Source organism: Hemiscyllium ocellatum, chromosome 44 (genome assembly GCF_020745735.1).
Source record: "Hemiscyllium ocellatum isolate sHemOce1 chromosome 44, sHemOce1.pat.X.cur, whole genome shotgun sequence".
Lineage (NCBI taxonomy): Eukaryota > Metazoa > Chordata > Chondrichthyes > Orectolobiformes > Hemiscylliidae > Hemiscyllium > Hemiscyllium ocellatum.
Genome location: NC_083444.1, coordinates 2,665,715 through 2,687,577, shown reverse-complemented (window position 1 = coordinate 2,687,577; position 21,863 = coordinate 2,665,715). Strand labels below are relative to the sequence as shown.

At 58.5% G+C, this 21,863-nt stretch overlaps 1 protein-coding gene across 2 annotated transcripts in view; it reads left to right on the top strand.

The window, feature by feature from the left end:
* The first annotated feature begins 13,166 nt into the window (after positions 1 to 13,166).
* The window catches only part of LOC132835176 (uncharacterized), a 46,681-nt gene continuing 37,984 nt past the window's right edge, over positions 13,167 to 21,863 (top strand). The window contains exon 1 of one of the 2 annotated variants that reach the window (XM_060854525.1): positions 13,167 to 13,285. The gene's annotated coding sequence lies outside the window, so the exon portion shown is untranslated. Of the gene's footprint in view, positions 13,298 to 21,863 lie in introns of both variants that reach the window. The other variant, XM_060854526.1, reaches the window with a different exon arrangement.

Here is a 21,863-nt window from a genome sequence, read left to right as displayed (position 1 = left end):
GTTGGGATGGAAGGTGTTAGTAAAGTTGATGAACTGTTCAACCTCCTCGTGGGAGCACGAGGCAGCGCCGATACAGTCATCGATGTAGCGGAGGAAAAGGTGGGGGGTGGTGCCAGTGTAGTTGCGGAAGATGCACTGTTCCACATATCCTACGAAGAGACAGGCATAGCTGGGGCCCATGTGGGTGCCCATGGCAACTCCTTTAGTTGGAGGAAGTGGAAGGATTGAAAAGAGAAGTTATTCAGGGTGAGGACCAGTTCAGTCAGTCGAAGGAGGGTGTCAGTGGAAGGGTACTGGTTGGTGCGGCGGGCTTTGAGTCCTTCGTGATGGGGGATGGAGGTGTACAGGGACTGGATGTCCATCGTGAAAATAAGGCGTTGGGGACCGGGGAAAGCGAAAATCCTGGAGGAGGTGGAGGGCGTGGGTGGTGTCCCGAACGTAGGTGGGGAGTTCTTGGACTAAGGGGGACAGGACCGTGTCGAGGTACGTGGAGATGAGTTCGGTGGGGCAGGAGCAGGCTGAGACAATGGGTCAAACCTGAATGCCCCGGCCGACCCATTGTCTCAGCCTGCTCCTGCCCCACCGAACTCATCTCCACGTACCTCGACACGGTCCTGTCCCCTTTAGTCCAAGAACTCCCCACCTACGTTCGGGACACCACCCACGCCCTCCACCTCCTCCAGGATTTTCGCTTTCCCCGGTCCCCAACGCCTTATTTTCACGATGGACATCCAGTCCCTGTACACCTCCATCCCCCATCACGAAGGACTCAAAGCCCGCCGCACCAACCAGTACCCTTCCACTGACACCCTCCTTCGACTGACTGAACTGGTCCTCACCCTGAATAACTTCTCTTTTCAATCCTCCCACTTCCTCCAAACTAAAGGAGTTGCCATGGGCACCCGCATGGGCCCTAGCTATGCCTGTCTCTTCGTAGGATATGTGGAACAGTCCATCTTCCGCAACTACACTGGCACCACCCCCCACCTTCTCCTCCGCTACATCGATGACTGTATCGGCACTGCCTTGTGCTCCCACGAGGAGGTTGAACAGTTCATCAACTTTACTAACACCTTCCATCCTGACCTCAAATTCACCTGGACTGTCTCAGACTCCTCCCTCACCTTCCTAGAACTGGAAAGGTCTATCTCAGGCGACCGACTCAACACAGACATCTACTATAAACCAACTGACTCCCACAGCTACCTGGCCTACACCCTGCCCCCTGTAAAAACTCCATCCCATATTCCAAATTCCTTCGTCTCCGCCGCATCTGCTCCCAGGAGGACCAGTTCCAACACCGCACAGCCCAGATGGCCTCCTTCTTCAAGGACCGTAGATTCCTCCCAAACGTGATCGACGGTGCCCTCCACCGCATACCCTCCACCGCATCTCCTCCACTTCCCGCTCCTCCCCCCTTGAGCCCCGCTCCTCCAACCGCCACCAAGACAGAACCCTACTGGTTCTCACCTACCACTCCACCAACCTCCGTATACAACGCATCATCCACCGTCATTTCCGCCACCTCCAAACGGACCCCACCACCAGAGGGATATTTCCCTCCCCTATCAGCGTTCCGAAAAGACCACTCCCTTCATGACTCCCTCGTCAGGTCCACACCCCCCACCAATCCAACCTTCCCCTGCAACCGCAGGAAATGTAAAACTTGCGCCCACACCTCCTCCCTCACTTCTCTCCAAGTCCCCAAGGGATCCTTCCACATCCGCCACAAGTTCACCTGTACCTCCACACACATCATCTATTGCATCCGCTGCACCCGATGTGGCCTCCTCTACATTGGGGAGACAGGCCGCTTACTTGCGGAACGCTGCAGAGAACACCTCAGGGACGCCCGGACCAACCAACCCAACCACCCCGTGGCTCAACACTTTAACTCCCCCTCCCACTCCACCAAGGACATGCAGGTCCTTGGACTCCTCCATCGTCAGAACATAACAACAGGACAGCTGGAGGAGGAGCGCCTCATCTTCCGCCTGGGAACCCTCCAACCACAAGGGATGAACTCCGATTTCTCCAGTTTCCTTATTTCCCCTCCCCCCACCTTGTCTTAGTCGGTTCCCTCAACTCAGCACCGCCCTCCTAACCTGCAATCTTCTTCCTAACCTCTCCGCCCCCACCCCACTCCGGCCTATCACCCTCACCCTGACTTCCTTCCACCTAAGTCCCTCCTCCCTACCTTTTATCTTAGCCTGCTTGGCACACTCTTCTCATTCCTGATGAAGGGCTTATGCCCGAAACGTCGAATTTCCTGTTCCTTGGATGCTGCCTGACCTGCTGTGCTTTAACCAGCAACACATTTTCAACCAAGACCATTTAAACCCCTGATAGACTCAGCTCTCCAGCTGGAAGCAGTGACATGTGCTTGGCATAGTGCCAGCTGCTTTAGTGATCTTTTCCCCCCCGGATAGGGGTTCACAATAGTTTTAGATGATCACTTTTTTTCCTTGTACTCTTAACAGGAGAAATGTTGTTCCCTTGCAAAGGAGGGGAAAATACTATTTGAGAGACACAAGGCCATATCTTCAACTGCTGAATGAAAATGTTCTCCTTCAAGAACTGAAAGGAAAGCCCCTCCCCCAGAAATCCAGGCTGGTGCCAGAATTGTGCTCCGCTGACTTCTGCTTTCTCCACCCCCCACCCATGTCTTGTTTCTGTCAATTGTGTGACTTGCTAAAATACAATTGGTTTTCAAAACTGCTATTACAAAGTTTTCTTGATTACAGAATTTTTTTTATTTCAAACTTGGGTTTACGAGCCATGTGAACTGGGACTTTGAGATCTGGTTATGTTTGTGGTGACTATGTGCAGCAGTGCACTACACAGAACTGCATCTGCCTTACATTCAGGCTAGGAAATGCAGACTGGTGAGTTTGAGTGAGGAAGAGACCATCTCATCCAAGATGTCACATGTACCTTTATCTCTCAAATTACTTTTGCCCACACTCTTGTATTTAATGTGGGTGGGGGAAGCTCCACTCCAGTGAGCTGTTCCAGTTTAAATCCCTCTTTGGGAGGGGAGGATGTTAAAACTTGCTCTCAGGGGCAGTGGTTACAAGGTGAAGTGATGCTGTCCAAAGGATGGAGATGGATGAATGTGCATGGAAAATAAAACTCCATGTTGGAAGCCCCTGGGCCACAGTAGTCCCAGGTTAAAGTTCTTCTGCCCCAGGGTGCTCCTAAATTTTAGAAATACAAAGTATCTGTGGAGATGGAAAGACTTAGTTACTGTAATCTCACAGGAGAGGTTCAAATCACAGTTTTTTTAGATTAGACTTACAGTGTGGAAACAGGCCCTTCGGCCCAACAAGTCCACACCGACCCGCCGAAGCGAAACCCACCCATACTCCTACATTTACCCCTTTACCTAACACTACGGGCAATTTCCCATGGCCAATTCACCTGACCCGCACATCTTTGGACTGTGGGAGGAAACCGGAGCACCCGGAGGAAACCCACGCTGACACGGGGAGAACGTGCAAACTCCACACAGTCAGTCGCCTGAGTCGGGAATTGAACCCAGGTCTCTGGCGCTGTGAGGCAGCAGTGCTAACCACTGTGCCACCGTGCCGCCCAGTTTGCTCCTAGCTCTCCAAGCTATTGTGCTTCAGTGATGTAATGCCTGATTTGATTGGGTCCAACCAGTCTGTGCTGCCCATGTTCCCAAACTAGTTCCCCCTGCCTGTACTTGGCCTGTATCTGCCCAACCCCCTCCTATCCACTCGCTGCACCAAATGTCTTTTGGATCTTGTAACTGTACCCACATCTGCCACTTCCTCTGGAAGGCTATTCCACAAACAAACCAGTGTCTATATTTTTTTTATATAAAATTCCCTCCACAGCTCCCTGGATTACACCTCCCAACCTACCTCCTGCAAAAATGCCATCCCGTATTCCCAATTCCTCCACCTCCGCCGTATCTGCTCCCAGGAGGACCAGTTCCACCACAGAACACACCAGATGGCCTCCTTCTTTAGAGACCGCAATTTCCCGTCTCATGTGGTTGAAGATGCCCTCCAACGCATCTCGTCCACATCCTGCACCTCTGCCCTCAGACCCCACCCCTCCAACGTAACAAGGACCTGGTGTCACCTTCCACCCTACCAACCTTCGCATAAACCACATCATCCGCCGACATTTCCGTCACCTCCAAATGGACCCCACCACCAGGGATATATTTCCCTCCCCACCCCTTTCCGCCTTCCGCAAAGACCGTTCCCTCCGTGACTACCTGGTCAGGTCCACGCCCCCCCACCCCCAACAACCCACCTTCCCTTGCCACCCCAGGAATTGCAAAACCTGTGCCCCCCCCCCACCCCACCCCACCCCCAGTGGGTTTGGGAACTGCTGCTGAGGAAGATTGGGCACGTTAGTGCAGCACACCCTTTTGGTGGTGTGTACTTGTTATGGAGGAAGTGAATGCCTAAAATGATTGAACATAGTGCTAGTCAAGTGGACTGCTTTGTCTGGAAGATTTGAAGTTCTGGTGTTGTTTCAACTGTATCGTCCAGCTAAGTGTCATAATGCCAACTGGGGTTAATATTGGACATGGTGGATCCTAAACTGAAATTGAACTTGATAAATTTCTGGTTTTAGCTGAAAATGTGTTGCTGGAAAAGCGCAGCAAGTCAGGCAGCATCCAAGGAACAGGAGATTCGATGTTTCAGGCATAAGCCCTGAAGAATCTCCTGTTCCTTGGATGCTGCCTGACCTGCTGCGCTTTTCCAACAATACATTTTCAGCTCTGATCTCCAGCATCTGCAGACCTCACTTTCTCCTTGACAATTGCTGGTTTTAACCAAGTGATCAATCACTAAAACATACACACACATTGCAGGTTTAGTTTTCATAAAACAGAAATCCATCGTGCAAAAGGAATGAAGGATAAACTGAACTATTTACATATAACACACATTTAAAGATTTTGAAACACATGGTACAATATTATCCCATTAAAACCCCAAAATATTCTTACTCCCACTACAGAGATTTCCTTTCTCTATCACATCCATTGGACTTAATGTAATTGTGAGTTCAACGCCTGTGTTTTGAGAGTCTGCTAGCCTGTTCCTTGGAGCCTTTGTCCAACTGTGCTTATACTTTCTCAGCTTCAAATAACACTCTTGACATTATAACCAAACACTTTGGGTCTGAAACTTGTACTAAATTTCTGATACTGAAGTAATCTGTTTCTTAACACATCTAACTAAACTTCAACTAACTCTCTTTTTCGTGAGAAACTGCTTCAACAAGACTCCTACAGAATTGCTAAGTAAAACTAGGGAACATTTTTTGCAAGTTTTAGGTACTTCCCTCATTAAAATTTTACAAAAATCAATTTCTTACTTTCTCAACTTGAATCTAAATGTGCGATTGATTATTTTGTACCTCTGTTAAAAAAAATAAACAAAAACTCTTTACTCACCCGGAAGCATCTGTTCTTGGAGAAATCGGCATGAAAACAAGAAATACCTAAAAGTTAAACATTAAACCTCTTCACATACATCGAAAATCCATATGTACTCAAAATTCAAATCTCCAAACTCAGAAACAATGTTTAAATCCAGATAAATCTCACACCCTACGTCACACAGACAGCCTTCCATCGTTCTCCTGATTTGTGTCGTGTTCAGGAGTCACTAAGTGAATGATGTGGTCCACAGTATTTATGTGCCTTGTCAAAACTATACTTTATTCATAAAATATCTTTATATAAGTACAGACACTAACAAATGCCATTTAGCATTTCATGGAAGTAAACATTCTCTCCCCCTCTCCCCCTCCTCTCCCCCCTTCCACATCTGCACCTTCACCTGCCCCTTTCCCACACTGTCCCCTTAAACCCCTCAACTGCCCCAACACTCAATCAACCCACCTCTCAACCTCCCCATTCCCTCATTCCCCCTCCACCCTCTTCTGCATTCCATCCTCATTCACCCTTCCTCCAATTCCCCCTCCTCTCTCATTTCCCCATACCTTAATTTCCCCTGCCCCTCATTCTTCCCTCTCCTCATTCCCCCGCTCCCCCATTGCCCCGCTCCCCCATTCCCCCGCTCCCCCATTCCCCCGCTCCCCCATTGCCCCGCTCCCTCATTCCCCCGCTCCCCCATCCCCCGCTCCCTCATTCCCCGCTCCCCCATTCCCCGCTCCCCATTCCCCGCTCCCCATTCCCCCGCTCCCCAATTCCCCCGCTCCCCCATTCCCCCGCTCCCCCATTCCCCCCCCCGCTCCCCATTCCCCCGCTCCCCCATTGCCCCGCTCCCTCATTCCCCCGCTCCCCCATTCCCCCGCTCCCCCATTCCCCGCTCCCCATTCCCCGCTCCCCATTCCCCCGCTCCCCCATTCCCCCGCTCCCCCATTCCCCCCCTCCCCCATTCCCCCGCTCCCCCATTGCCCCGCTCCCCATTCCCCCCGCTCCCCCATTGCCCCGCTCCCCCCATTCCCCCGCTCCCCCATTGCCCCGCTCCCTCATTCCCCCGCTCCCCCATCCCCCGCTCCCTCATTCCCCCGCTCCCCCATTGCCCCGCTCCCCATTCCCCCGCTCCCCCATTCCCCCCGCTCCCCCATTCCCCCGCTCCCCCATTGCCCCGCTCCCCATTCCCCGCTCCCCCATTCCCCCGCTCCCCCATTCCCCCCGCTCCCCATTCCCCGCTCCCCCATTCCCCCGCTCCCCCATTGCCCCGCTCCCTCATTCCCCCGCTCCCTCATTCCCCCGCTCCCCATTCCCCCGCTCCCCCCATTCCCCCGCTCCCCATTCCCCCGCTCCCCCATTCCCCCGCTCCCCCATTGCCCCGCTCCCTCATTCCCCGCTCCCCCATTCCCCCGCTCCCTCATTCCCCCGCTCCCCATTCCCCCGCTCCCCATTCCCCCGCTCCCCCATTCCCCCGCTCCCCATTCCCCCGCTCCCCCATTCCCCGCTCCCCCATTCCCCCGCTCCCCCATTGCCCCGCTCCCCCATTGCCCCGCTCCCCCATTCCCCCACTCCCCCATTGCCCCGCTCCCCCATTGCCCCGCTCCCCCCATTCCCCCGCTCCCCATTCCCCCGCTCCCCCATTCCCCCGCTCCCCCCATTCCCCCGCTCCCCCATTCCCCCGCTCCCCCATTCCCCCGCTCCCCCATTGCCCCGCTCCCCCATTGCCCCGCTCCCCCATTCCCCCACTCCCCCATTGCCCCGCTCCCCCATTGCCCCGCTCCCCCATTGCCCCGCTCCCCCATTCCCCCGCTCCCCATTCCCCCGCTCCCCCATTCCCCCGCTCCCCCATTCCCCCGCTCCCCCATTGCCCCGCTCCCTCATTCCCTCGCTCCCCCATTCCGCTGCTCCCTCATTCCCCCGCTCCCCCATTCCGCTGCTCCCTCATTCCCCCACTGTTACCTCACTCCCGCATTCTCTCACTCCCACATTCCTCTCTGCTCCCTCAGTTCCCCCATTCCTCCCCACTCCCCCTGCTCCCTCAGCCCCCCATTCCTCCCCACTCCCCCTGCTCCCTCAGCCCCCCATTCCTCCCCACTCCCCCTGCTCCCTCAGCCCCCCATTCCTCCCCACTCCCCCTGCTCCCTCAGCCCCCCATTCCTCCCCAGTCCCTCACTCCCCTACTGTTCCCTCAATCCCCCCACTCCCTGATTCCCCACTTACGCACTCATTCCCACTCTCATCCCCCCTCATCTCGCCTTCACTCCCACGTCTCTCATTTCCCTCACTCCCTCATCCCCTCCAATCCCTCATTCCCCCCGCCTCCTTAGTCCCTCATTCCCCCGCAATTTCTCCCCGTCCATTTCTCCCCCTGCCATTTCTATCTGCCAGCCCCCAATCCTCACATTTCTCACCCTCTACCTCCATATTTCTCTCTCTCATTTCTCCCCCTCCCTAATCACATTTCTCCCCCCCCAACCATTCCCCATCCTCCATATTTCTCCCCCACCTCTATATTTCTCCTTCTCATTTCTCACCCCTCCCACATTTCTCCCTCCCCCATTTCTCTCCACCCCACACATTTCTTTCCTCCCCCCCCACATTCCCCCCATATACCTGTCTCCCCTCACCACCACCCACCCCCACAGTTCTCACTCCCCACATTAACCCTCGCCACATTTCTCCCCCAACCCTTAATGTTTCTCCACCCCAACTTCTGTCCCCCCATTTCTCTCTCTCCCCCACCACACTAATTTCTCTCTCCCTTCCCCGATTTCCCCTGGCCCACTCAATTTCACCCCCCCTCCTTATTTCCTGATTTCACCCTATTGCCCCTGATTTCACCCCCCCCTCATGATTTCTCCCCCACTACAATTTCTCCCCACTCTGGTCTCTCTCAACCTGATTTCTCCCCCAGATTTATCCACCCCCAAGATTACTCCCCCACCCCCACCTGATTTCTCCCCACCCCAATGTCTCCCCCACATTTCCCCAATTGTTCCCACACCCCAATTTCACCCCCTGCTTTCTCCCACCCTCCCCGATTTCTTCCTCATCCCCCTGATTAATCCCCCCAGATTATTCTCCCGGAATATCCCCCAATTTCTCCCTGTCATGATTGACCTCGTCCGATTTCTCCCGCACCCTACTCACGATTTGTCCTCCCCCCCCCCCACCCCTCATGGTTTCTACCCCCGGGATTTCTCCCGGCCAATTTCTCTCCCCCCTTGTTTCTCACCCTCATTTAGAGTCAGAGTCATAGAGATGGACAGCACGGAAACAGACCCTTCGGTCCAACCCGTCCATGCCTACCAGATATCCCAACCCAATATAGCCCCACCTGCCAGCACCTGGCCCATATCCCTCCAAACCCGTCCTATTCATATACCCATCCAGATGCATCTTAAATGTTGTAATTGTACCAGCCTCCACCACTTCCTCTGGCAGCTCATTCCATACACGCACCACCCTCTGTGTGAAAAAGTTGCCCCTCGGGTCTCTTTTATATCTTTTCCCTCTCACCCTAAACCTATGCCCCTCTAGTTCTGGACTCCCCGACCCCAGGGAAAAGACTTTGCCTATTTACCCTATGCATGTCCCTCATAATTTTGTAAACCTCTATAAGGTCACCCCTCAGCCTCCGACGCTCCAGGGAAAACAGCCCCAGCCTGTTCAGCCTCTCCCTGTAGCTCAGATCCTCCAACCCTGGCAACATCCTCGTAAACCTTTTCTGAACCCTTTCAAGTTTCACAACATCTTTCCAATAGGAAGGAGACCGGAATTGCACACAATATTCCAACAGCGGCCTAACCAACGTCCTGTACTCAATACTCTCCCTCTGATTTCTCTCTCACTCCATTTCTCCCACCGTCATTTCTCCTCAACCTGAATTGTCCCCGCCCCAATTTATCCCAATTTCTGCCCTCCTCCCCCACACCCCCAATTTCTTGCCCCTTGATTTCTCTCCCACTGACGATTTCTACCCCCTGCCCATGATTTCTCCCCTAACCACCCCTGCCCAGTCCCCCTCATTTCTACTCTGATTTGTATCCCATGATTTCTTGCCCCCTGATTTCTCCCCACCCGAGTTCTATCCCAATTTTTCCCTACCTCCCCTATTTCTCTCCCCAGATTACTCCCCCTCCCCAATTTCTCCCCACTATGATTTCCCCCCTCACTTGATTTCTCCCCCCATTGCTCCCCACCCCACTCACGATTTCTCCACTCTCCTATTTCTCCATCCCAATTTCTCTCCCCACCCCATTTCTGAGGCCCCTTCATTTCTCACCCCCCATTGCTCCCACCCCCCATTGCTCCCACCCCCCTACTTCTTCCCCCTTTCCTCCCCTACCCTCCATTTCTTCATTCCCATTTTCCCCCCTTCCTCATTTCTTCCCCCTATTTATACCCCACCCCACCCCATTTCTCTACACCCCCCAACTTGCCCACATTTCTCCCCCACACCCTACCCAGACATTGCTCCCAACCCCAGCTCACCCCCACAATTCTCACCCGCCCCACCCCACCACCATGTTTCTCTCCCCCCCACATTTCTCTCTCCCCCCACACCCTACATTTCTCTCTGCCAATACATTTCTCTGTCTCCCCCCACCCCCCATTTCTCATTGTCTCCACTCCCCATTTTCCTCTGTCTCCGCCCACCCCCATTTCTCTGTCCCCTCCCATTTCTCTGTCCCCTCCCATTTCTCTTGCCCCCATTTCTCTGTTGCCCCCATTTGTCTGTTCCCCTCCATTTCTCTGTCCCACATTTCTCTATCCCCCTCATTTCACTACTCCCCATTTCTCTGTCCTCCCCCTTCTCTGTCCCCCCATTTCTCCGACTCCCTCCCCCATTTCTCTGCCCCCATTTCTCTGTCCCTCCCTCCCACTCCCCCATTTCTCTGTCCCTCCCTCCCACTCCCCCATTTCTCTGACAAACCTCCCCCTCCACCCCCCTCCCCACGCCTCTCTCTCCCCTTCCCCCCACCCCCGTCCATTTCTCTGCCCCATCTCCCCCATTTCTCTTTCCCTCCCCCTCCATTTCTCTGCCCCCTTTTCTGTTCCCCCCATTTCTCTCTATCCCCATTTCTCTGTTCCCCCCATTTCTGTTCCCCCCATTTTTCTGCTCCCCACATTTCTCTGTCCCCTCCCATTTCTCTGTCCCCTCCCATTTCTCTGTTCCCCCCATTTCTCTGTTCTCGCCCCCCATTTCTCAGTTCCCCCACGTTTCTCTGTTCCAACCCCATTTCTCTGTCCCCCCATTTCTCTGTTCCCCAATTTCTCTCTTCCCCCCATTTCTCTATCCCCCTCATCTCACTGCCCCCCCATTTCTCCGTCTCCCCTGCTTCTCTGTCCTCCCCCCTTCTCTGTCCCCCCATTTCTCTGCCCTATCTCTCTCATTTCTCTTCCCCTCCCCTTCCATTTCCCTGCCCCCCATTTCTGTTCCCCCATTTCTCTGTTCTCCCCATTTCTCTGTCCCCCCCTTTCTCGTCCTGCTCCCCCTCCCCCATTTCTCTGTTCTCCCCATTTCTCTGATCCCCCATTTCTATGTTTCATCCCCATTTTTTCTCCTACCCCTATTTCTCTGTTCCCCCATTTCTCTGTTTCCCCCATTTCTCTGTCCCCCCCTTTCTCGTCCTGCTCCCCCTCCCCCATTTCTCTGTCCCCCCATTTCTCTGTCTCCCCATTTCTCTGTTCCCCCATTTCTCTGTTCCCCCCGTTTCTCTGTTCCCCCGTTTCTCTGATCCTCCGTTTCTCTATTCCCCCATTTCTCTGTTCCCCCCCATTTCTCTCTCCCCCCTTTTCTCTGCCCCTCTGTCCCCCCATTTCTCTGTGTCCCCCCATTTCTCTTCCCCCCTTTTTCTTTCCACCCCATTTCTCTGTACCCCCATTTCTCGGTCCCCCCCATATTTTTCAGTGCCCCCCCATATTTCTTGGTGTCCCCCCATATTTCTCGGTGTCCCCCCTCCCCATATTTCTCGGTGTCCCCCATATTTCTCGGTGCCTCCCCAATATTTCTCGGTGCACCCTCCCCCATATTTCTCTGTGTCCGCCCCCATATTTCTCGATGTCTTCCCCCATATTTCTCGGTGTCCCCCCTCCCCATATTTCTCGGTGCCCCCCCATATATCTTGTGTCTCCCCCCTCCCTCATATTTCTCAGTGTCTCTCCCACCCCATATTTCTCGGTGCCCCCTCCCCCATATTTCTCGGTGTCCCCCCCATATTTCTCGGTGCCCTCTCCCACATATTTCTCGGTGCCCCCCATATTTCTCAGTGACCCCAATATTTCTCATCGCCCCCCCATATATCTCGATGTCTCCCCCCTCCCCCATATTTCTTGGTGTCTCTCCCCCCCATATTTCTCGGTGCCCCCCCATATTTCTCGGTGCTCCTCATATTTCTCAGTGTCTCACCGCTCCCCCATATTTCTCGGTGCCCCTCCCCCATATTTCTCGGTGCCTCCTCCCCCATATTTCTCGGTGCCCGCCCATATATCTCGGTGTCTCCCCCCTCCCCCATATTTCTCAGTGTCTCTCCCCCCCATATTTCTCAGTGCCCCCCATATTTCTCAGTGTCTCTCTCCCCCCATATTTCTCGGTGTCTCTCTCCCCCCATATTTCTTGATGCCCCCCCATATTTCTCGGTGTCTCACCCCTTCTCCATATTTCTCGGTGCCCCCTCCATATATATTGGAGTCCGCCCTCCCTATATTTCTCGGTATCCCCCCCATATTTCTCAGTGTCCCCCCTCCCCATATTTCTTGGTGATCCCCCCCATATTTCTCAGTGTTCCCCCTCCCCATGTTTCTCAGTGACGCCCCTATATTTCTCGGTGCCCCTCCCCCATATTTCTCAGTGCCCCCCCATATTTCTCGGTGCCCCCACCCCATATTTCTCGGTGTCCCCCATATTTCTCGGTGCCCCTCCCCCATATTTCTCGGTGCCCCTCCCCCATATTTCTCAGTGCTCCTCCCCCATATTTCTCAGTGCCCCCCATATTTCTTGGTGACCCCTCCCCCATATTGCTCAGTGCCCCCCATATTTCTCAGTGCCCCCCCATATTTCTCGGTGCCCCTCCCCCATATTTCTCGGTGCCCCCTCCCCCATATTTCTCGGTGCCCCCCCATATTTCTCGGTGCCCCCTCCCCCATATTTCTTAATGCCCCCCCATATTTCTCAGTGTCCCCCCCATATTTCTCGGTGCCCCCCCATATTTCTCAGTGCCCCCCATATTTCTCGGTGCCCCCCATATTTCTCGGTGACCCCCCCATATTTCTCAGTGCCCCCCATATTTCTTGGTGACCCCTCCCCCATATTTCTCGGTGCCCCCCATATTTCTCGGTGACCCCCCATATTTCTCAGTGCACCCCCATATTTCTTGGTGACCCCCCATATTTCTCAGTGCCCCCCATATTTCTTGGTGACCCCTCCCCATATTTCTCGGTGCCCCCCCATATTTCTTGGTGACCCCCCCATATTTCTTGGTGACCCCTCCCCCATATTTCTCAGTGCCCCCCCATATTTCTCAGTGTCCCCTCCCCCATATTTCTCAGTGCCCCCCATATTTCTCGGTCCCCCCCCCAATTTCTCGGTGTCCTCCCCCCAGACTGAGATTATGGGAGTTAAGCGCGCTCTCGCAGCGGTATAACCCGCGCGTGCCCGAGCCACGTGGACGCGCACTGCTGCCGGCGGTCTCGCGGCCGTCGTCAGACGCACTGCGGTGACGTCAGAGAGAGCGCGTCTGCGGCGGTGACGGTGGGAGAGAGCGCGACCGAGAGGCAGAGACACAGACCCAGACACACAGGGAGACACAGAGAGAGAGAGACCACCGCCCCCCACCCACACCCAGCACCATGGTCAGGAGGGCGGTGAGAAAGAGGGTGGGGGAGTGAGGGTGGGGGGGTGGAGTGGCGTGAGGACGGTGAGGGTGGGGGGGTGGAGTGGCGTGAGGACGGTGAGGGTGGGGGGGTGGGGGTGTGTGAGGACGGTGGGGGTGGGGGGCGTGAGGACGGTGGGGGGGTGGAGTGGCGTGAGGACGGTGAGGGGTGGGGGGGGCGTGAGGACGGTGGGGGGTGGGGGTGAGTGAGGACGGTGGGGGGGTGGGGGTGAGTGAGGACGGTGGGGGGTGGGGGGCGTGAGGACGGTGGGGGTGAGGGTGGGGGGAGTGATGACGGTGGGGGTGAGGGTGGGGGGAGTGATGACGGTGGGGTGTGAGGGGTGTGTGAGGACGGTGGGGGTTGGGGTGAGTGAGGACGGTGGGGGGTGGGGGGCGTGAGGACGGTGGGGGTGAGGGTGGGGGGAGTGAGGACGGTGGGGGTGAGGGTGGGGGGAGTGATGACGGTGGGGTGTGAGGGGTGTGTGAGGACGGTGGGGGTTGGGGTGAGTGAGGACGGTGGGGGTTGGGGTGAGTGAGGACGGTGGGGGTGAGGGTGGGGGGAGTGATGACGGTGGGGGTGAGGGTGGGGGGAGTGATGACGGTGGGGTGTGAGGGGTGTGTGAGGACGGTGGGGGTTGGGGTGAGTGAGGACGGTGGGGGTTGGGGTGAGTGAGGACGGTGGGGGTTGGGGGGAGTGAGGACGGTGGGGGTTGGGGGGAGTGAGGACGGTGGGGGTTGGGGGGGAGTGAGGACGGTGGGGGTTGGGGTGAGTGAGGACGGTGGGGGTTGGGGGGGCATGAGGACGGTGGGGGTTGGGGGGGCATGAGGACGGTGGGGGTTGGGGGGGCATGAGGACGGTGGGGGTTGGGGGGGCATGAGGACAGTGGGGGTGAGGGTGGGGGGAGTGATGACGGTGGGGGTGAGGGTGGGGGGAGTGATGACGGTGGGGTGTGAGGGGTGTGTGAGGACGGTGGGGGTTGGGGTGAGTGAGGACGGTGGGGGTTGGGGTGAGTGAGGACGGTGGGGGTTGGGGTGAGTGAGGACGGTGGGGGTTGGGGGGAGTGAGGACGGTGGGGGTTGGGGGGAGTGAGGACGGTGGGGGTTGGGGGGGAGTGAGGACGGTGGGGGTTGGGGGGGCATGAGGACAGTGGGGGTGAGGGTGGGGGGAGTGAGGACGGTGAGGGGGGAGTGAGGACGGTGGGGGGGTGAGGGGTGAGTGAGGACCGTGGGGGGGTAAGGGGGGAGTGAGGATGGTGAGGGGGGAGTGAGGATGGTGGGGGGTGAGGGGGGAGTGAGGACGGTGAGGGGGGAGTGAGGATGGTGGGGGGTGAGGGGGGAGTGAGGACGGTGAGGGGGGAGTGAGGACGGTGGGGGTTGGGGTGAGTGAGGACGGTGGGGGTTGGGGTGAGTGAGGACGGTGGGGGTTGGGGGGGCATGAGGACAGTGGGGGTGAGGGTGGGGGGAGTGAGGACGGTGGGGGGGTGAGGGGTGAGTGAGGACCGTGGGTGGGTAAGGGGGGAGTGAGGATGGTGAGGGGGAGTGAGGATGGTGGGGGGGGTGAGGGGGGAGTGAGGACGGTGAGGGGGGAGTGAGGACGGTGGGGGTTGGGGTGAGTGAGGACGGTGGGGGTTGGGGTGAGTGAGGACGGTGGGGGTTGGGGTGAGTGAGGACGGTGCGGTTTGGGGGTGAGTGAGGACGGTTGGGGTGGGGGGGTGTGAGGATGGTGGGGGGTGAGGGGGGAGTGAGGATGGTGGGGGGTGAGGGGGGGAGTGAGGATGGTGGGGGGTGAGGGGGGGAGTGAGGATGGTGGGGGGTGAGGGGGGGAGTGAGGATGGTGGGGGGTGAGGGGGGGAGTGAGGATGGGGGGGAGTGAGGATGGGGGGGAGTGAGGATGGTGGGGGGTGAGGGGGGGAGTGAGGATGGGGGGGAGTGAGGATGGTGGGGGGTGGGGGGGGAGTGAGGATGGTGGGGGGTGAAATGAGGATGGTGGAGGGGGAAATGAGGATGGTGTGGGGGGAGTGAGGATGGTGGGGTTGGGGGGCGTGAGGACGGTAGGGGGTTGGGGTGGGGGTGAGTGAGGATGGTGGGGGTGGAGTGAGGAGGGTGGGGGGTGGCGGGGCGTGGGGGTGGTGGGGAATCAGTGGGAGTGAGGATGGTGGGGTGGGGTTGGGGGGGAGTGAGGACGTGGGGGTGGGGGGAATGGTGGGGGTGCGGGGGGAGTGAGGATGTGGGGGTGGGGGTGAGTGAGGATGTGGGGGTGAGTGAGGATGTGGGGGTGAGTGAGGATGTGGGGGTGGGGGGGGAGTGAGGGCGGTGCGGTTTGGGGGTGAGTGAGGACGGTTGGGGTGAGGGGGGGTGGGGGGTGAGGGGGGAGTGAGGATGGTGGGGGGGTGAGGGGGGGAGTGAGGATGGTGGGGGGTGAGGGGGGAGTGAGGATGGTGAGGGGGGAGTGAGGATGGTGGAGGTGGGGGTGGGGCTGAGGGGGGAGTGAGGATGGTGAGGGGGGAGTGAGGACGGTGGGGGGTGAGGGGGGAGTGAGGACGGTGGGGGGTGAGGGGGGAGTGAGGACGGTGGGGGTGAGGGGGGAGTGAGGACGGTGGGGGGTGAGGGCGAGTGAGGACGGTTGGGGTGGGGGTGAGTGAGGATGGTGGGGGTGGGGTTGGAGTGAGGACGGTGGTTTTTGGGGGACGTGAGGATGGTGAGGTTGGGTGTGGGGGTGAGGGGGGCGTGAGGATGATGGGGGTGAGTTGGGAGTGAGGATGGTGGGAAGTGAGGATGGGGGGGGAGTGAGGATGGTGGGAAGTGAGGATGGGGGGGAGTGAGGATGGTGAGGGGGAGTGAGGATGGTGGGGGTGGAGTGGGGATGGTGGGGGGTGAGGGGGGAGTGAGGATGGTGAGGGGGGAGTGAGGATGGTGGGGGGTGAGGGGGGAGTGAGGATGGTGGGGGGTGAGGGGGGAGTGAGGATGGTGGGGGGTGAGGGGGGAGTGAGGATGGTGGGGGGTGAGGGGGGAGTGAGGATGGTGGGGGGTGAGGGGGGAGTGAGGATGGGGGGGGGTGAGGGGGGAGTGAGGATGGTGGGGGGTGCGGGGGGAGTGAGGATGGTGAGGGGGGAGGGGGGAGTGAGGATGGTGGGGGGTGCGGGGGGAGTGAGGATGGTGGGGCGTGCGGGGGGAGTGAGGATGGTGGGGGGTGAGGGGGGGAGTGAGGATGGTGGGGGGGGAAATGAGGATGGTGGAGGGGGAGTGAGGATGGTGTAGGGGGAGTGAGGATGGTGTAGGGGGAGTGAGGATGGTGTGGGGGGAGTGAGGATGGTGGGGTTGGGGGGCGTGAGGACGGTAGGCGGTTGGGGTGGGGGTGAGTGAGGATGGTGGGGGTGGAGTGAGGAGGGTGGGGGTGGGGGGGCGTGCGGGTGGTGGGGAATCAGTGGGAGTGAGGATGGTGGGGTGGGGTTGGGGGGGAGTGAGGACGTGGGGGTGGGGGGAATGGTGGGGGTGCGGGGGGAGTGAGGATGTGGGGGTGCGGGGGGAGTGAGGATGTGGGGGTGGGGGGGGAGTGAGGATGTGGGGGGGTGGGGGGGAGTGAGGATGTGGGGTGAGTGAGGATGTGGGGTGGGGGGGAGTGAGGGCGGTGCGGTTTGGGGGTGAGTGAGGACGGTTGGGGTGGAGGGGGTGTGAGGATGGTGGGGAGTGAGGATGGTGGGGAGTGAGGGGGGGAGTGAGGATGGTGGGGGGTGAGGGGGGGTGGGGGGTGAGGGGGGAGTGAGGATGGTGGGGGGTGAGGGGGGAGTGAGGATGGTGGGGGGTGAGGGGGAAGTGAGGATGGTGGGGGGTGAGGGGGGAGTGAGGATGGTGGGGGGTGAGGGGGGAGTGAGGATGGTGGGGGGTGAGGGGGAAGTGAGGATGGTGGGGGCTGAGGGGGGAGTGAGGATGGTGGAGGTGGGGGGGGCTGAGGGGGGAGTGAGGATGGTGGGGGGTGAGGGGGGAGTGAAGACGGTGGGGCGTGAGGGGGGAGTGAAGACGGTGGGGCGTGAGGGGGGAGTGAAGACGGTGGGGGGTGAGGGCGAGTGAGGACGGTGGGGGTTGGGGGGGAGTGAGGACGGTGGGGGTTGGGGGGGAGTGAGGACGGTGGGGGTTGGGGGGGGACGGTGGGGGTGGGGTTGGAGTGAGGATGGTGGGGGTGGGGTTGGAGTGAGGACGGTGGTTTTTGGGGGACGTGAGGATGGTGAGGTTGGGTGTGGGGGTGAGGGGGGCGTGAGGATGATGGGGGTGAGTTGGGAGTGAGGATGGTGGGAAGTGAGGATGGGGGGAGTGAGGATGGTGGGGGTGGAGTGAGGATGGTGGGGGTGGAGTGGGGATGGTGGGGGTGAGGGGGGAGTGAGGATGGTGGGGGGTGGGGGGGGAGTGAGGATGGTGGGGGGGGGGAGTGAGGATGGTGGGGGGGGAGTGAGGATGGTGGGGGGGGAGTGGGGATGGTGGGGGTGAGGGGGGAGTGAGGATGGTGTGGGGGGAGTGAGGATGGTGTGGGGGGAGTGAGGATGGTGTGGGGGGAGTGGGGATGGTGGGGGTGAGGGGGGAGTGAGGATGGTGGGAGGTGTGGGGGGAGTGAGGATGGTGTGGGGGGAGTGAGGATGGTGTGGGGGGAGTGAAGATGGTGGGGGGGGAGTGAGGATGGTGGGGTGGGGGGGCATGAGGACGGTAGGGGGTTGGGGTGGGGGTGAGTGAGGATGGTGGGGGTGGAGTGAGGAGGGTGGGGGTGGGGGGGGCGTGCGGGTGGTGGGGAATCAGTGGGAGTGAGGATGGTGGGGTGAGTGAGGATGTGGGGGTGGGGGGGAGTGAGGATGTGGGGGTGGGGGGGAGTGAGGATGTGGGGGTGGGGGGGAGTGAGGATGGTGGGGGTGGGGGGGAGTGAGGATGGTGGGGGTGAGGGAGGGGAGTGAGGATGATGGTGGTGAGGGGGGAGTGAGGGAGGGGAGTGAGGGTGGTGGTGAGGGGGTAGTGAGGATGGTGGGGGGAGTGAGGATGGTGGGGGTGAGGGAGGGGAGTGAGGATGGTGGTGGTGAGGGGGGAGTGAGGATGGTGGGGGGGAGTGAGGATGGTGGGGGTGCGGGGCGAGTGAGGGAGGGGAGTGAGGGTGGTGGTGAGGGGGTAGTGAGGATGGTGGGGGGAGTGAGGATGGTGGGGGTGAGGGGGGAGTGAGGATGGTGGGGGTGAGGGAGGGGAGTGAGGATGGTGGGGGGGAGTGAGGATGGTGGGGGTGCGGGGCGAGTGAGGGAGGGGAGTGAGGGTGGTGGTGAGGGGGTAGTGAGGATGGTGGGGGGAGTGAGGATGGTGGGGGTGAGGGGGGAGTGAGGATGGTGGGGGTGAGGGGGGGGAGTGAGGATGGTGGGGGTGGGCGAGTGAGGGAGGGGAGTGAGGGTGGTGGTGAGGGGGTAGTGAGGATGGTGGGGGGAGTGAGGATGGTGGGGGTGAGGGGGGAGTGAGGATGGTGGGGGTGAGGGGGGGGAGTGAGGATGGTGGGGGTGGGCGAGTGAGGGAGGGGAGTGAGGGTGGTGGTGAGGGGGTAGTGAGGATGGTGGGGGGAGTGAGGATGGTGGGGGTGAGGGGGGAGTGAGGATGGTGGGGGTGAGGGGGGAGTGAGGATGGTGGGGGTGTGGGGGGGGAGTGAGGATGGTGGGGGTGAGGGGGGGAGTGAGGATGGTGGGGGTGAGGGGGGAGTGAGGATGGTGGGGGTGAGGGGGGGAGTGAGGATGGTGGGGGTGAGGGGGGGAGTGAGGATGGTGGGGGTGAGGGGGGAGTGAGGATGGTGGGGGTGAGGGGGGAGTGAGGATGGTGGGGGTGAGGGGGGGGAGTGAGGATGGTGGGGGTGAGGGGGGGGAGTGAGGATGGTGGGGGTGAGGGGGGGGAGTGAGGATGGTGGGGGTGAGGGGGGGGAGTGAGGATGGTGGGGGTGAGGGGGGAGTGAGGATGGTGGGGGTGAGGGGGGGAGTGAGGATGGTGGGGGTGAGGGGGGGAGTGAGGATGGTGGGGGTGAGGGGGGGAGTGAGGATGGTGGGGGTGAGGGGGGGAGTGAGGATGGTGGGGGTGAGGGGGGGAGTGAGGATGGTGGGGGTGAGGGGGGAGTGAGGATGGTGGGTGTGAGGGGGGGGGAGTGAGGATGGTGGGTGTGAGGGGGTGAGTGAGGATAATGGGGGTGAGGGGGGGAGTGAGGATGGTGGGGGTGAGGGGGGGAGTGAGGATGGTGGGTGTGAGGGGGTGAGTGAGGATAATGGGGGTGAGGGGGGAGTGAGGATGGTGGGGGGGTGAGGTTTGGTGAGGGGGAATGGGGAGGGAGCGGGGAGTCGGAGGGGGTGTGGGTGTGTGTGGGGAGGGATGGTGAGTCGGGAGGGGAGAGGTGGGGTGCCTGTGCTTGTGGGTATGTGGATTGTGAAGGGGAGTGGGGGATGGGTTATGAGTTGCGGAGGGGTGTGGGAATGGGGTGTCGGGGCAGGGGGCTGAGGGCTGGGGTGTGTGTGGGAGGGGAGGAATGGGGGGGTCCGGGTGGGGAGTCGGTGGGGGAGGGGAGCGGAGCGTTGGGTGTAATCGGTGGGGGTGGGTGAGGAGCATGTGTGAGGGTGATGGTTGTCTGGAGGAGTGCCGTGGGGTCTGAATGTCGGACAATGTGCAGTGGCTTGGGGAGAACGATGTGCAGGGGAATGGGTGGGGGTGGGGTCTGGGTCAAGGGGATGAGGCAGTATAGGGAAGAGGGCATGCAGTGGGGAGTGGGTGGTGGAGGATGAGGAGTGAGTTGGGGGAGGGGTGTGAAGGATGAGTCGTGAGGTGAGGGATGAGTGGGGCAGAGTGAGGAGGTGGGTGAGTGATCATGGGGGAGAACAAGATTGGGGGCGGGGTGGAGAGGCTGAGGGGTGAGTGTGGTGGAGTGAGGAATATGTGGGGGCTGAAGGGTGTGTGAGGGAGGGTGGCAAGGAGTGGGTGGGAAGGGAGAGGTGTGGTTTTGGAATGGGGGGGTAGCAGACTGAGGAGATTATGAGTGTTGAAGGTGACGTTGTGGCCTTGTGAGTAGGGAGGGGTGGTTGTGGACCGTTGCACAATTTGGGGGTAAGAGAGGTGAGTCATGCGGAGGGATGTGAGGGGATTAGGCAGGACCAGCCATGGGAGGAGGTCACAGGAGCTGGGGGAAAAGGGGATGCAGGAATGAGGGAGAAGGGGCACAATGTTGTGGATGTCTGGGGGAGTAAGTGGTGCTAAATAGAGTGTCAGGACCAGGAGAGGACTTTGGGTTAAGGTGGCGAAGTGTGTGAGCAGATGGGGGAAGGGGTAGAAGGGGCTGGGGAACAGAGCAGTTGAGGGAAGTGGGTGGTGAGGTGAGAGGGCTGGGGGGTTTGCTGGTGAATGGTGAAGAATGACTTTCTCTGAAGACTGGCCTTCCAAAATGCTTTATTTAGATCTGATATGACTTATTTGCACGGGAGATGTCTGTGTTTTTCTTCATGTTGATAAAAAATCTCTGTTGGAAACTTCATACCCATTTTATATATAACTTCCGGGATCAGGGGAACAGGAGCATCCAGCCACCCTCCTTCTCATCCCATCAGTTCCTTCCCTTCTTGTGTATTTATCATCTCATTGAAATGTAATGACAGTATTTGCTGAGGTGCTCCCTGTGGGATCAAGTTGCACATCCTCTTGGAAATTTCTCCAAATTGTCTTGAAATTGTAGCCTCAAAAAAAGATTCTTTTTTTTAAGAAACCCTGCAATGTAGAAACAGGCCATTTGTATTGAGTACAGGGGTTGGGAGGTCATGTTACAGTTGTACAGGACGTTGGTTAGGCCACTGTTGGAATATTGCATGCAGTTCTGGTCTCCTTCCTATTGAAAAGATGTTGTGAAACTTGAAAGGGTTCAGAAAAGATTTACAAGGATGTTGCCAGGGTTGGAGGATTTGAGCTATAGGGAGAGGCTGAACAGGCTGGGGCTGTTTTCCCTGGAGCGTCGGAGGCTGAGGGGTGACTTTATAGAGGTTTATAAAATCATGAGGGGCATGGATAGGGTAAATAGACATAGTCTTTTCCCTGGAGTGGGGGAGTCCAGAACTAGAGGGCATACGTTTAAGGTGAGAGGAGAAAGATATAAAAGAACACATTTTCACACAGAGGATGATACGTGTGTGGAATGAGGTGCCAGAGGAAGTGGTGGAGGCTGGTACAATTGTAACATTTAAAAGGCATTTGGATGGGGATATGAATAAGAAGGGTTTGGAGGGATATGGGCCGGGTGCTGGCAGGTGGGACTTGATTGGATTGGGATATCTGGTCGGCATGGACGGGTTGGGCCTAAGGGTGTGTGTTTCCGTGCTGTACATCTCTATGACATGCCAACTCTGGATTCAATGCATCAGTGTATTGAAAAAGCAAGTGCACCAAATGCTGTGCTCACTACCTGTCTATCTGTGGCTCCACTTTCAAGGAGCTATCAACCTATACCCCAAAGTCTCTTGGTTCAGTAACACTCCCTCGGACCTTACCATTAAGTATAAGTCTTGCTCTGATATGCCTTGCCA